This window comes from Lagopus muta, chromosome 3 (genome assembly GCF_023343835.1).
Source record: "Lagopus muta isolate bLagMut1 chromosome 3, bLagMut1 primary, whole genome shotgun sequence".
Classification (NCBI taxonomy): Eukaryota; Metazoa; Chordata; class Aves; order Galliformes; family Phasianidae; genus Lagopus; species Lagopus muta.
The window spans coordinates 28110452-28124157 of record NC_064435.1 but is presented as its reverse complement, the minus strand read 5'-3'; the positions used below and the strand labels follow the sequence as shown (position 1 = coordinate 28124157).

At 45.5% G+C, this 13706-nt stretch overlaps 1 protein-coding gene across 4 annotated transcripts in view; it reads right to left on the bottom strand.

Annotated features, from left to right (window-relative positions):
- The window catches only part of PAG1 (phosphoprotein membrane anchor with glycosphingolipid microdomains 1), a 107904-nt gene extending 94889 nt beyond the window's left edge, over nucleotides 1-13015 (bottom strand). For all 4 annotated transcript variants that reach the window (XM_048938599.1, XM_048938606.1, XM_048938604.1 and 1 more), the window contains exon 1: nucleotides 12943-13015. The gene's annotated coding sequence lies outside the window, so the exon portion shown is untranslated. The remainder of the gene's footprint in view (nucleotides 1-12942) is intronic.
- Between the last annotated feature and the right edge of the window lie 691 nt (nucleotides 13016-13706).

The window sequence follows — 13706 nt, the reverse complement described above, 5'->3', positions numbered from 1 at the left end:
TCTGCACCTTCCCTTGTTGCCAAGTCATTCCCACTTGTTTAAATGTTGGATGTGTGACAACACCTGGCTACTCTCCATAACACAGCCAAAGCTGATGTCCTGTGGACACAGTGATGACCAGCTGGGGCCAGCCGCAGACTCACCAGAAGCCAGGCTTCTCTCTCCCAGTATAAACTACTGTATAACCAAGATGTTATAATCACAATATAATTGTGTATAATCAATAGATATCAAGATGTTATAATCGCAATATAATCAAGAGAGTAAGGCAAAGCAAACAAGGATCACAAAAAGAGAATAAGTGGAAGAGCTTACCCTTGGGTAGAGCTCACCAGAAGATACCAAAAGAGAGGATCTCCAGAAGAGATCCTTCCCCTCTGGTAGCCAGCTCTTAAATAGGTCCAGGAGGGGTGGAGCCAGGCTCCACCCTTTCCGGCAGCACTGGTGAATTGCCTTCACCTGTGCTCCTCTGGCTGACTCAAGGCTCACCTCAGGTGATTAATCAGAGGTTCAGGCCGTGACTCAGCAGTTCCCATACAACTACCCATAGCCCTAAATCCCATGTTAACTACATCCACCTGCAAGATCAACTTGCAACATCAACATCCCCTAATTCAAAGTTCGGTACACACCAAATCACTGGGCTATGCTTTTGGAGGCTAACCTATTCCTTCATCAGATCCCCTCTGCTGCCAGGGTTAAGTGAAAAAAATCCATAAGAGGTGATTTGAAAGAGTGAGGAAAAGGCAAGTTTAAATATGCAGTGCACATCTTCAGCATCTCTCTGCATTCAGACTGAAACACCAGTTGCAAGGAGCAAAAGCAAAACTGCACTTCTCTCTTCCATGGTAGTCCCACCCTTAGTATACAATTGACTTATGGGTTCCTACCCATATAAAATCAGGATGATGCAGACACACATGAGGGTGCAGGAGCAAGGTGTTTAAGAAGTATGAATCTCTTACTTCTCATCATTTATCTACACCAATCTTCACATTTATTTTTCTGAAGTCAATCTTTGTAAGCTACTGACAAACTGCAGGGTGCATTATTTTTATTCAGTGAACATTTCAGAGTTAGACCTCAGAAAACTGATTACTCTACTGACAGATAGCTTAAGCACAGACACTAATGAGTGTTTGGTTTTTGTCTCTACTACTCTAGATTTCAGTGAAAGGAAGCCTTTTCTGTTTGAAGCCGATACTTTTTTTGGAGCATTAGTGTAATTAAATACACAAGCTAATATACAATACAGAAAATACTACTGCTCAGTGGAACAAGAGCATGCCTCTTGCAGTGTGGAACACAGAAACTGCAAAGCCTTGGAAGTTCTCACTCTGTGGAATCACAGCGCTTCCAAATTTTAATTTCTGTCCTGTTCTGAAAAGAAGTTTTCAAAAAATGTTTGTAACTGTCTACCCTGAATAAAATATTCTTGATTGTTGATCAAAACTGATAACTGCTGCTAATTTTACCGCTGTCCAGTTTCAGTAACTCCCGCAACTGGGAGAAGCAAAGAGGTGACAAAAGCCAACCCAGCAATTCCAGGCTCCCAGACAACCTAGCACGAGGCCCATGACCCCAAGGCTCACTAGTCCAGGCAATTCCAACCAGCTCCTCACGCTGTGACAGCTCTGGTACTTCCAGGCCCTGCACTCCATGGCTGGCAACACAACTCCCAGGTCACTTCCCTCCAGAAATAAAAGCAGAGAGGATCGAGTTGCTGCAGCTCTACCTTGCCAACATCTCTGGAGTTGCTGGAAGCCAGGCAGTTCTGGCAAGGCTACCCTTGTCTGCTGGTTGTCCAAACAAGAGCTTGAAGGCCCATCATGTGTTTCACAGGTTGGGGGATGACCTGCTGGAGGGGAGCTCTGCGGAAAGGGACCTGGGTGTCCTGGTGGACGACAGGTTGGCCATGAGCCAGCCGTGTGCCCTTGTGGCCAAAAAGGCCAATGGCATCCTGGGGTGCATTAAAAAGAGCGTGGCCAGCAGGTCAAAGGAGGTAATCCTCCCCCTCTACTCTGCCCTGGTAAGACCTCATCTGGAGTACTGCGTCCAGTTCTGGGCTCCCCAGTACAAAAAAGACAGGGATCTCTTGGAAAGAGTCCAGCGGAGGGCCACGAAGATGGTGAAGGGCCTGGAGCATCTCTGCTATGAGGAGAGGCTGAGTGAACTGGGTCTGTTCAGCCTTGAGAAAAGAAGACTGAGAGGGGACCTGATCCAGGTCTATAAATATCTAAGGTGTGGGGGGCAGAATGGCGAGGCCAGACTGTTTTCAGTGGTGAGTGGAGACAGGACAAGGGGAAACGGCTGGAAACTGCAGCATAGGAGGTTCTGCACAAACATGCTCAAGAACTTCTTTACAGTGAGGTGACGGAGCACTGGAACAGGCTGCCCAGGGAGGTGGTGGAGTCTCCTTCTCTGGAGATGTTCAAGACCTGCCTGGATGCCTACCTGTGCTACCTGCTGTAGGGAACCTGCTTTGGCAGGGGGGTTGGACTCGATGATCTCTGGAGGTCCCTTCCAACCCCTACAATTCTGTGATTCTGTGATTTCTCCTGCCAGCTCACCCCAGCTGTTTCTGGAAACTGTCAACTGAAACTGCTGATGCTAGTGTGTCCACGAATGAAATGCACCACATAGTGCATGTACCATGTCTGAATGCTGACGAAACACTGAGTTGTTGGCTATCTGCCTGCTGTAAACAATTTAGCTAATTTACTCACAATAACTACTTCTCATTTTGAAGGGAAAAATCAATCTTCTGCTTGTAGGCTGGTTTGCTTTCTCCAGCACTTCTCTAGGACTGTGTCGCCAGACTTGCTCAGGAAGATGCCACCAGTCATCTGGAAACCAACATCCAACATCCATCAGCTCATACTAACTGATTAGAGCTCACACTAACACACTCTCATGACCAAATACAGACATCCCTTTTTCCAATACAAGTTATCTGTTAATACAAATCAGCTCCTCAGGTACAGGCTGCTCAGAAATGAGACAGACTTGTTAAACAAATTAAAGGTGGACTCTCAAGTGAGGAAGGGCTTCAGGGTTAACTCAAATCAAAATATACAACTAATACTGAAATATAAATCAAGTGTATTAAGTGAAATCTTAATGTTGAGAATGGAAAGAAAAATTAATTCGTGCTTTCACTTCAGTCAATAAAATTGACTGGAACAGCCATTTAAAAGATTGGACAGACTGTCCACTAAGATACTCTTGAAGACTGATTTGCCATACTGCTGTGCCATACCTCCACATAATTAGTGCAAAACCCTTTCCCAGTATACTGGCAAATTCCATATCCTTAATTGCTAGTTGTATCTTGTTCCAAACCAGCTACATGGGCAACACTAAAAGATGTTGATAGGTATGCATGCCATTTGAATACCACAGACACAGCAGAGAGAAAAAACAAATAGGAATGAAAATCACATGAAAAAAAAATAATACATTGCATTAATAGATAACATTTAAGTACAGATTCATTACAGGTGGTCTATACTGTTTACCTAAGCTCCCATGCATGATGTTACATGCCACTACTCCCCAGTGCAATTAATTAATCACCACAGGAAAGCTCTGTGACAAGCACATCACTAGAGTCACGAAATGGAGGTCACTGTACCAGCCAATAAATGACATATTAAAAAAGAAAAAAAAGGCAGAAAATATTCTTTATATTTTCCACTTAAATATGAACATGAGGGATTTACTTTACTAATCTGTGGCTGGCAGTGATGGGGCTATGTGGAGCCGCAGAGACAAATGTTTAATTTCCATCCCCCCCCTCCAGCCACATCAAGGTAGGAAAGAAGAGAGCTTCTGTCACTTCTGAGCTGATTACTGCAACACAGCCATTATTTTCCTGCCATAACTAGGACAGCCAATTAAGATGGCCAAGATGGTACAAACCGTATCTTTTTACAGCATTCTCATCTGTATTTTATATTTTGCCTGCCCTTTTACAATTCTACATTTCTATCCCAGCAGTGCGTTGAGGAGGGCAAAGGAACTGCCCAAGCAACTTTGTCTGTCCAAATCTCAGCCTACCCAGACTGACTAAGCACTAAGTCACAATTAGATATTCTGGGGCAAGTGCTCTTTCTTACAAAAATGTACTAAAAATGAGGCAATAGTTTGACAGTATCTCAAAGTGCGAAACAGAATACACAGATCCAGTTTGGCCTTTATCTGTATTCCTCTCCTTTTTCCTCAGGCAAGCAAATCTATAAAGCTTCTCATCTAATGCGTTAGATTAATAAATGATGAAGCTACAAACAGCAGAGTCCCAACCTCCTATGATGTGAGCTCAATTATTTTGCATTTAATAAGAATAAAGGAAAATGAAATTAATTTAATCTCTGTAATTGCCATGCTAAATGACACAATCTTGCCTATTATAACAGATAAAAACAATATATTTACATTGACCAAAGATCATCATAAGAAATCTAATTTAACTCTGAACAATATTCTGTGATGTATTAGGTACCATCCTTGGGAACGTACGTGCCAAATGCTGCAGCAGAAGACAGGGCAAGCCATGCTTTCATCCAATACTTGGCTTTGGATCAGAGCTACTTTTTAACTACGCACAGTGTTCAAAAGGAAAGCAAAATTATAATTAGAAACGTGCTTCACGGACATTCTTAATTAAAGTAGTGTGGAGCTATGTGTTTTCTTAGAGTTCCAATAGTAATAGCATTGGTCCGTGCACTCAAACAGAAGGAAAAGCAGCAATTGTTTATTAAAGGAAGAATCTTTTCCAGGCTGTGTAATTTGCTAGGACACCGGCAGTGTGCCACTCCCTCGGGCTCACCTCTCAAACCAATGTCCCCAGGTGGCAGTAAGGTGCAGGCACCACTGCTTCCACACAGCCCTCAATTCCAGATCTGTTTTTCTCCCTACTGCTTTAACCAAATCCTGCACATCAGACCTCCTCAAACCATGGCCCTTATTTCACATTAATTCTCCCCCACAACGGCACAATCTGCAGGACTTTAGGTCACCTTCTCTTTCATTTGGAAATAATTTTTCTTAAAGGTGAGTAAGAAAGACAGTCAGCAGTATCCCAAACAGGATTTCTCCACAGCCCTGCCCCATGTCCTTTCGTGCAACTCTTGAAAAAGCTTGCCTGAAGCAACCTAGGACTTTGCTTTGCCATTCCTGGTGGCTGCAACGCAGCGGTGACTCACAGCCATGTGACAACAAGCATATCCAGCTCTTTCTCTCCTTCAGTCACTTCCAAACGATGAGCCCCTAATCCCTTTGGCTTCAGCTGTAAAATTCCCATTGATCGATAATTGATTTTCCACTGATGTAGAATCAGGCAACTTTTACTACATCACTATGAATTAACAGAAGAGAGCTCTGCTAATCCTTTATAAGCAAGCTTAATCTTTCGGTTTATAGAAGGAGCAAAGGCCGCCTTTTCTCCAATATCAGGAAGAATTTTTTTCTTATTTTATTTGACCAAAACCAGTACTTTTCAGAAGTCACCAGTCTGGATAGCACCACAGATGCACATTTCTGCCAGGTGAAAATGGAAGAACCTGAGCTATGAATTCTGAAGTCAAAAGCTGGTATCAACTCTCTGGGACTTTAGTCTAGTCCATAAAACGTGTTCTCATTCAGAAACAGCAGGACTGACAAAGCCTTTACAGCATTCAACTTTCAATTAAACACGAGTAATATCTGAAAGCTCACATTAAAATAGCTGTAAGATTTGTTAGGGTTCTCTTACTTACATTATTTGAACATTTCTTGTACATTAGCTATAGTTAGGGCTATTGAACTGCAAGCAAATAGCTCCTACCAAGACTGCTACAGAACTTGGCTAGTATCTCTAAAGCAATAAAGTCATCAAAAAGATGAATTCATCTTACAATAGGATACCTTTTTCATTAAAATGAGATTTTCTTAGATAGTAATCAAATGTGCTTTTTCAAGTCTATGGGTAGCAGAAAGGCTTTCCTTTTTATCACAGAAAAGTGAACTCATCATTATGCTTCAATGCCTGGTAAACAAGAGCTCAATCAAGTAAACCCCTATTCCACTGAGAGGCCACCACTCACAAAGACTTGTTCCACTGCAGTCTGTGCAAGGACACTCAAAAACACTAAAATCTTGGCATATCAAGCCCAAATATAACAGTTGTAATTGGTACTGCACATCAAATAGCCCTTAATTTGACACCCTGCAGGGCACTAGATGCAAACATTTCACTGATTCAGTGATTCATCATAAGCACTGCTCCTACAATGGGATGAAAACAAGTCTTAAATAGAACAGCTAAGTGGTTCCTCTAAAACACTGAAATGCCACCTTCCTCCATAGGACAATAAAATGTTTCTCTGCTGTCATGTATTTCATTCCCCTGCTCAGGTGGATGACCTTTTGAAAGAAGCATTGGAAGCTGACACACACCTTCATTAAAGCCTGCCTCTGTCTTCCCCTGTGTCTACAAGAACAATGAGCAAGTGAGGGATGAAGTGAGAAATCCGAGGAGTAATTAAGAGATTTTGTTTCAGGGAGTTATCAATTATTTATGAGTAAATTCCCAGATGAACACATCCAAAGATGAACAGTTTTTAATACATTTCACTTCTGTACACATGGCACAACGCAATCAGACATGAGCTAAATTGAATGTCTGTTCGCGGTGTCAAATGGTGAGCAAATCTGGGCATCAGTATATACTGTTATGTATTTAAAGTACAAGAGTCTGCTAAATGTAAAGATCTTTCACAACATTCCTCCAACTCACAAATAAATCATTCTTTATATTATCTCTTATTCATCAAGATTGCAACAGAGAAAAAGCTTATACTGAAAATTTTCTGTACTTATGCCAACATAGTTCTCTAAATAGCCTAATTTTCAAAATCTTATGAACATATCAGCCAGCTTTGAATGGAATTTTACTCCACAACGGAATGAAATGAACCTGAACTGTTATCATTAAGAAAATACCAAGCTATGGTCTTTTTCTCCAAAACAGGGTTTAATCCTTTTCAAAACAAAACATTTCACTTTTCTGTTTGTCAACTGTCCTTTTTAAACAGAAGATCCAAAGACTCTTTGTGATACGGGAAATACAAATGTATATATAAAATACCTCTCCCTGTGGTAGGAGGATTGGAACTTGATGATCCTTGGGATCCCTTCCAACCCAAGACATTTTATGATTCTGTGATACATGGTGGTCTTCCTCATGAAGCAAGTAGAATGGAACCAAATCATTGCATGCTCTAAAAATGCTTTCCACAGCAAGTTGATGATCTATTTAAACGTGTGCTGTTACTGCAAACAGTCATCCTGGAAGTCTAGAAATGAAAAACGAACTTGCTGTCGCACCCTCAGGTTTGCAGAACTGTTCTTTCAACTGTTCTTTCAACTCCTCCTTCGCGGACATTCCAACCAACACAATGCTGACAGTGTCACCAAGGCTGCTGCAGTCATCATTCAGTGCACACAGCAGATGTCAAGATGGCTTCAGGGCCACCTTTCGCACAGAGTTCAAGTCCTTCATGAAACAAGGCTTCAGGCACAGCCAGACGTGCCCTGCAGAACGAGCCTCCCCAGCATCACGCCACTGCATGCCACATGTAGCTGCCTCACAGGCAGCAGCCCTGCAGACACTGAGTGGAGAGACCTCATGCAAGTCACACCAAGTGGGGACAGGGATCTTGTGGTGCAACCTGGTTTCAGGCTCTGAGCTGTGTGGCCACTGAGGGGGAGGCATGCAGGAACACTGCAGGTTGTTCAACCCAAGAGTCATCTGCAAGCTGCCTTCCAAGGGGATGACTGTGGGAACAAGCTCATCAAAAACACACTCTAGAGCAAGTATTTTCTTCCTCTTTCACAGAACTGCAGAAGAGATAGGTCTACCATGTGCTCTCCACCTCTCCTGTTTACATCAGCACTTCAACAATTCCAGGAGTAACGTCCACTGGTCCTACCCTAGCTAGACTAAACTTGTCCAGTACCAAGAAGAAAACCACTTAGAAATTTGTTTTAGGTTTGTTTGCAGTAGATTAGAGTGTTTGTTATGTATTTGGATGAAAGGAGCACATTAAGTACATCTATATTTACTTCAATACAGTGTAGCTCTTGAAGTTAGATGAAAAGATTTATACTGGCCAAGCTAGTTTATTTATCAACATAAGCTATGTTCTCAAAGATTCATCTTCATCATGTTTACATGAAAGTAGACAGAATTTTTCAAGGGTTGTATCACATTCTGAGAACTGGAGAGGGACAAAAGAAACTTCTGTGAGAACTGTAACATCAATGAGCAGTGGAAGAACAGTTCCTACCATTTCCAGTTATTTATGGTGGGTGAGAAAAATCTTTCCCACATGGAGCAATTCCTCCCCACTCTGCAGACTTATCAACAGCCAGAAGATTCAGTGGATGATCAACCACTATGCACCTAAGCTTAGATAATGGTGACTTTCATTCTTACACCGTAACACCAAAAACTAAAAGTTAATCACACCTGAAACACAAGAGTTTATGCAAATATAGTTTCCCAAGTATCTAAAAAACAAAATTAAAAACCCCTTTTCTTAAATAAGAACAATTAAGGGCTTTCCATACTGAAGAAGAGCTCTTGGTTACTGTTAGAATCATAGAATCACAGAATCACAAGGTTGGAAACAACCTATAAGATCATCTAGTCCAACTGTCTTCTCATTACCATTGCTACCACAACCTACTAAACCATATCTCACAGCTCCTCATCCAAACAAGCGAAGCATTCGGAAACACAGAAGAAATCGGTGCACTAACCACAACCAAACCCAGCTGTCTAAGTCCCGGTTATTGCCAACAGGACCCCAAACATGACTGTGTATTTTAATACAGAAATTTTATCCCTGAGTTATGTAAATATTTAAATGACATTTATGGACAGTATCATTCCTCACGAGTTTATACTTTCCCACGGAAGACTTCGATCGCAATTAACAATGCTGATCTTTATCCTCCACACTGACTGTTCATTCATCCTTTCTAAAACGAACGCTGCTTACATACGACCCAAGAGGGCTGTAACAAGGCAGTATTTATCTGCCCTAGCAATCTACCATCACTGTTTTAATTAAACCTTGGTTACACCACACTCACAAAATGAAGAAATGCATCCTCCCCCTCATTTTCACCTGGCTACTCGGTAGCCTGATGCAGGAGCTGCTATGAGGACTGCATGTACCCAGCTGCCCCTAAGCTGTGCCACTTTATTGGGCCATAGGAAACTGTGTTCCTTTCCAAAGAGGGGTACGCTCCTTGTCAAATTTGACTGATGCTCTTGGCTCGGGCACCACAGTTTGCTCAAGTAACTGTGGAGACGGTGTTGTAAAAAAAAAATGTTTTCCCACTAAAGAAAAGCACAGTCAAACTGTGTGGGGGTTTGCAGCTTATGCTCTCAAGTATGGCACTGAGCACCTGGAAGTTCCTGCTGATCGGAGTCCATGAGCAGCTTGTACAATGCAGTGCTGCCTGCCCAGCACACAGGGTTCTGGGAGCTGGGAGGCCCAGGGATGTGTCACATGTGCTCAGGAGAGACCTGCACAGAGTCAGTGAGAGACAGTACTAGGATGGAGATGGACAACAGTAACTGAAGATATCTGCAGTAACTGCACCGGACTCTTCAGGCTGCAGCTGCTGTATCCATGCACCTCTACAGGGCTTCCACAAGTCCTCATGAGCACAGAGTGGTTTCCAAGCCTAGAACTCACTGCTGGTTGCATTACACAAATGAGCATGCAGTGCTCCCCATTCCACATGTTGGCCAGCGTAAGCAATAGCTGATCGTGGTGCTCACTGAATGTACCAGACCATTCAACTCCTCGCAGCCTCACCTTGAGCACTGGGTGCAGGTTTGGGTGCCACAACATAAGACATAAAACTATTAAGAGACTGTCCAAAGGAGGGCTACAAAGATGGTGATGAGTCAAAAGGGAAAGGCGTATGGGGAGCAGCTGAGGTCCCTGTGTGTGCTCAGCGCAGAGCAGAGGAGCTGAGGGGAGGCCTGATGGCGGCTGCAGCTCCTCACAGGGAGCGGAGGGGCAGCGCTGAGCTCTGCACTGTGTTACAGCGACAGGGCTGAGGGAACGGCATGGAGCTGCGTCAGGGGAGGGAGGGTGGTGGTCAGGGTCTGCACCGGGGGGCGGTGGGCATGGAACGGGCTGCACAGGGCAGTGGGCACGGCCTGAGTGCTGGAGTTTAGGGAGTGTTTGGACACTGCTCTCAGACACAGGGTTGGGATTTTGAGTGGTGCAGTGTGGAGTTGGGAATTGGACTCAGTGACCCTTGAGCTCAAGAGTCTACAACTCTATGATATAAACATTTAGAAACCTGTGGTCTTGCCAGAAGAAGAAGCTGCCCTGAACTTCCTCCCTGACCACAGCAGTCGTTTGTAGCACTACCATACACATAAAGACTGCAGCAGAAGGCACTAAGACAGCCCCTGCGTGCTCAGGACATGAGGACGAGTATCAAGCAGCCACAGCCTTGTGACCAATCTCATTTAGCAGGGCCACAGCCATTCATCCCACAAACATTTCCACATGAGGGGAGCCACAGGTTGGTGACCCACAGATCAGTGATGGCTCCTGACCACAGTGGGGCTCAGGGGCACTGAGGATGAGCTGCCGGCCCCTCAGCACTGCACATCCCAGTAATGAAATCTGCAGGGTTCTCAACACCTGGAAGCAGAAGCATCACTGCAGGAGCCTGGATAATGCTATTTGAGTGATTTATGGTTTCAATTAAATGTTAAACAATGTCTTTGAGCCTAGTTGGTCTATTAATCTTATTCTTCCATTGCATTTTGCTGTTACAAATGATAGTGTTGGAACTACTTTGAAAAAGCCCTTCCATTTTCCATTCTCCTTCTGTACTGGAAAGAGGAGGGCTGTGTCCTGTTTCACCCACTGAGCTCTCCAGCACTTTACCAGCTCCATCAACGAGCTTATAAACAGATTTAACTCCATTGTGTGCCAGTGAAGTCAGCCTGGGGAAAGAGCCTTCATTAACGAAATGCCACTGCACAGCCAGCAAAGAAAACTCAATGCGTTTCCTGTGGATTCCTCGGCATAGTGCTTCTTAAAATGCAAATTAGGTTGAGGCTATTGAGCGTTCCTTATTTCGGACTTGAAATCCAGTTGCCACTTTCTGATCAATATAACTTTAATAGTAAGGTAAATTTAGAGAGTAGTTCTGGAGTAGCAGTCATTTGCATAGAATGCATGACCTAAAGGCAAGTTCAAGAGCCTGGCAATGAGGGTTTTGAGGAGCAGCGCCTTAAAATCTGTTCCTCACTATGTGACATTTCACACAAGGAACTTAGTAAGAGATAGGTGTGCTTGTGGAGGGCCACATCCCACAACCGTTACTCACTGTGCTGCCTTCAGACCAGTTTCTCTTTCAGAAGTTGCAGATCCTCACTGCTGACCTGAATATTGATTTTATGTTAATAAAATGCTGTGTTGAAATACTGGTTAAAGCCGCTTCTGTATTTTTGGCCTGCAAAAAGCTGCACATACTGTGCTCACTATTGTTCTTCAACAGGAGCAAAAGACTCTCCCCTTACACAAGATGCTCTACAGGCTGCGGAATGTGGCCCTTGTTAAAGAAGCTCACAGCTGAATGAATCCCTTTCCCAGTGAAAGGAGGCACTTTTGCTACAACTTAGCTGCACATCTAACATACAGGGATACTCATCAGGATACAATTTTAAAGATGCAGAGTAAGAAACCCAGCAATTTGATATTTCTGCTTCTGCACTGTCTATGGGAAACAGACACAACAACTAAGTACTTCCAAATACATGCCTGATACCTTCAGCAGTGCTTCTGCACAGTCCCTGAATGAACGCAGCTCCAATCATGACTTATCTACAGCAGAGGCAGATTTCAAGAGGACTTGCTGCCGGTTTAACACAGCAAATTTTTTTTTCTTCTTCTTTTTAGCTTAATATAATAAAATAAGAACTCCAGATAAAAGTTAATCGAGCCTGTCTGCTAGGAGGAGGAAAAAAATCTTTCCTGCCTGAATGTTATCTCTGCTCTTTCTCTCACACACTTTTTCTGCATTTGTTGCTTAATGGCTCGGTATTATTTCAAAGCCCATTCCTTTTACAAATGTAATCAACTCAAGTACTCGGCACCACAGATGATGTATCACTCTGCTTAAAACCAAATCTCTGAGGGACAGATTAGAAAGAAAGGTTAAAGAGCTCTATCGTTCAGAGCACTACAGCTCAGACACCTATAAATCACTGGATTTGTTTATTTAGATAATCGGGTCCATCAGCGCGCGTAACGCTGCACAACTTTCCGCCACGACCGCGCGCCGGGCTCTTCTGTGTCAGAAGCACTGAGGGAAAGAGATGCTCCAAGCGGCAGCCAGGGCGATCCGCTCGGACCCGCTGCCGCTGGCAGCACTCTCCCACGCTCTGAACGGCAGCCCCTGCCGTTCTCATCCTCTCCAAGAGTTCCCAAGACGAGAAGCAGATGCCACCGCGCAACAAACTACACTGTCACCACGTAACGGGATGTGAATGGAAACGCAGCTCGGGGCCGGCTGGCAGCAGCCCCAGCCCGCCGAGCCGCAGCGCAGCCCGCACCGCGCTCCTCCCGCAGCCCGCACCGCGCTGCACCTGCGGCCGCCGCTGGACCGACCCCAGCACCAAATGGCCGCCGGGTGAGGGCAGGTGGGGGAGCGCGGCCGGACCGGGACAGTCGGCGGTACGTCCCGAGCCCCGCAGCCACCAGCCGAGCCCAGCGGCCACCAGCCGAGCCCCGCGGCCGCGAAGCCCCGCGCAGCGCCCCGCGTACACACATACACACACGTAAACACACGTACATGCACATACACACACATTCACACAGGCAGACGCAGCAACTTCGCGCACCGCCCCCAACTCACCGGCAGGCGCCGGCCCCGCGGCGGTGCGCGCCCCGGCTGCCGCCTCCCGCCGAGCGCTGCCCGCCGAGCGCAGCCCGCAGGGGCCGGGCAGCGGCGAGGGAGGAGCAGCAGCAAGTTGCGGCGCGCGGCTCTCTCCTCCCTCCTCCTTCTCTCCTCCTCCTTCGCCCGGGGGAGGCGGAGGAGAAGCGCCGAGCGATGTCCGCGGAGAGTGCGCATGTCCCCGGGCCCCTGCGCGCCGCGCACCGCAGCGCTGCTCTGCGGAGGCTGCGCGGGGCACGGCCCCCTGCGGGGCCGGGGGCGCGGGCACGGCAGCTCCGGGCTGTCAGAGCTGCCTCCGGACTGCCCCGCTGCTCCGCGGTGTGGCTGAGGGGGCTCCGGGGGCCGGTTTGGAAAAGGAGGGCAAGGAGGAATGCACGCTGCCTGTCCTCCTTCATTTCCTTTTCTTCTTTTTTTAATTCCAGCATGACTGTAAGGACAGGTGCTATGATAAAAGGGACATCCGGATCGTTACGGGTGGCTTTTTGATGTAACAAGATCTTTAGGTGAAAGGGATAACCAGCTTCTCCATCACGCAGGGAAGCACGAGGGCCTTGAGTCAAAGGTACAGTAACAGCAAAGGCAGGAAAAGCTGCAAAGGCAAATGCCTAACTTAGATCTCTGGAGAATTTTTAGAGAAATTGCACAATTGCTGTATGTTACCACCCACATGGGAGGACTGGGCTGACACTCAGTGAGGTTCTTACTTCCTGAGAACACACTCAAAC